This window comes from Cetorhinus maximus, chromosome 28 (genome assembly GCF_964194155.1).
Source record: "Cetorhinus maximus chromosome 28, sCetMax3.hap1.1, whole genome shotgun sequence".
In the NCBI taxonomy this organism is placed as follows: domain Eukaryota; kingdom Metazoa; phylum Chordata; class Chondrichthyes; order Lamniformes; family Cetorhinidae; genus Cetorhinus; species Cetorhinus maximus.
The window spans coordinates 1,865,431-1,868,058 of NC_135906.1; positions in this window are offsets into that span (position 1 = coordinate 1,865,431).

The following is a 2,628-nucleotide window of genomic DNA, read 5'->3' on the forward strand; positions in this document are numbered from 1 at the left end:
TCTACGCACTGTCTAAGAAAGTTCTCCTGGATGCAACTTCAGAATTTTACTCCCTCCCTACCTTGCACACTGAAACTATCCCAGTTAATATTTGGGTAGTTAAAATCCCCTACCATTACTGCCCTATTATTCTTACACTTCTCTGAAATTTGTCTACATATTTGATCCTCTATCTCTCCCTGACTGTTTGGGGGCCTATAGTACACAGGTCATATCTGACTAATTAGATTGAAGTTTTTGAGGAAGTAACAAGTAGGATTGATGAGGGTGGTGTAGTTGATGTGATACACATTGATTATAACAAGGCTTTCGACAAGGTTCCACATGGCAGACTGCTTAAAAAAATAACAGCCCATAGGATCCAGGGGAACGTAGCGAGCTGGATACAAAATTGGCTCAGTGGCAGGAAACAAAGGATGGATGTTTTTGTGACTGGAAGGCTGTTTCCAGTGGGGTTCTGCCGGGCTCAGTACTGGGCCCCCTGCTTTTTGTGGTCTATATTAATGATTTGGGCATAAAAGTAGAATGATCAAGAAGTTTGCAGACAGCAGAAAAATTGGTTGATAGCGAGGAGAGTTGCTGTGGACTGGAGGAAGATATCAATACACTGGTCAAGTGGGCAGAAAAGTGGCAAATGGAATTCAACCCAGAGAAGTGTGAGGTGATGCAATTGGGGAGGTCAAACAAGGCAAAGGATTACACAATAAATGGGAGGAAACTGAGAGGTGTAGAGGAAGTGAGGGGTCATAGAGTGAATGTCCACAGATCCCAGAAGGTAGCAGGACAGGTTGAGAAGGTGGTTAAGAAGGCAGATGGAATCCTTTCATTTCTTAGCTGAGGCATAGAATATAAGAACAGGGAGGTTATGCTGGAACTATATAAAACATTAGTTAGGCCACGACTTGAGTACTGTGTGCTGTTCTGGTCACCTTGTTACAGAAAGGATGTAATTGCATTCGAGAGGGAACAGAGGAGATTTACCAGGATGTAGCCTGGGCTGGAAAATTGCAAATATGAGGAAAGATTGGAGAGGCTGGGGTTGTTCTCCTTAGAACAGAGGAGGCTGAGGGGAGATTTGATTGAGATGTACAAAATTGTGAAGGGCCTGGATAGACTGGATGGGAAGGGCCTATTTACTTTAGCAGAGAGCACATTGACGAGGGGATATAGATTTTAAGAGATTGATAGAAAGATTAGAGGGGAGATGAGGAAAACCTTTTCTCACCCAGCGGATTGTGTGGGTCTGGAACTCACTGCCTGAAAGGGGAGTAGAGGCCGGAACCCTCAACTCATTGAAAAGGTGTCTGGATATGCACCTCAACTGCCGGAACCTGCAGGGCTACGGACCAAGTGCTGAAAAGTGGGATTAGGCTGGGGGGGGTTCGTTCTTCAGCCAGGGCAGACACGATGGGCCGAGTGGCCTCTTTCTGTGCTGTAAACATTCTACGATTCTACGGTACATTCAGACGGTTGCTATGCAGCCATTCACACCTCATCTGGACACATCTTTTGTTTCTTTACTTTACCCATTACCACTGCCTCTGGCTTTTGTACCATGAAACCTTTTATCCTTTAATGTCTCCTGCCCTCCACCCTATCACACACCTTCCCTTTTGTTCATCGACATCATTCCCTCCCCAGGCCAACTCCTATTGGTCCAAATAAAATCGGCCTTCCTGGTAATAAATCCATGAGTTCTGTCATTGGTGGAGATTGTGGCTGGTTAATTGGTTCAATGTTGCTGCTTCTGGTCTCACTGGTGTCAGGTGAGTGCGGCTTGTGTGTATAAAAGGTGCTGCTCGGTGCCTGAAGGGATGGTTGAGTTGTTTGGTATCATGGGGGATTTTGTAGTGAGGGCTTTGTTCCCAGGGCTGGTGTTAGTTGGAGCTGTTTGTGGCTCTGATACTTGGCAACTGTTTCTCGGCCAGAGGTTTCCATGGAGCAGAGTCAAAGCCACCCCTGTGCCTCAGACATTCTCTCCGCCTGGGCCTCCCTTTGGTTCCCATTTCCGTGTGTCTGAGGGTGGAAGTGTGTCTCCACTGCAGACTGTGATGGTGCAGTGTGGAGAGGACAAGCTGCTGCTCAGGGTCCAGCTGGATTTATTTGGAACCTGGCACCTGATCAAAGCTGCTGACCTGACCCTGGGGACAGCAGGTTGTTGGCCAACCAGGATCTACTCTCAGAACCACACTGTCCTCTTTGACTATGGACTCCATGAGTGTGGCAGCAGGTTGCAGGTAATGGGAATCCTCAGCTCTTGCTCTAAGCTTGGGCTGTAGGTTGTTCCCCACTCTTCATTCCAACACTGGGTGAGATGTCAATGATATTGAGGAGATAGCTGTCTCCTGCTTTATAAAACTACAAATTAGCTTTCTATCTTGTATTGTACTTTACTTTAACTGATCCCTGAGTCTCTCCAACCTATGACATCAGCCCCATTGGTCTTGAACCTTCTCTTTGGATCCTCCAAGCTTTTCCTTTTGTTGTTTTGAGGATTTTCAGCTCTATTCCCCTCATTCAGATCAATCCAACTGGAGGTTTCAGTCCAGTTTAATCGAACCAGGTTTAGAATGAGATGTGATGAAAATTTGCTTTTTCATATAAATTTGGATAGCTTGAATTTCCAAG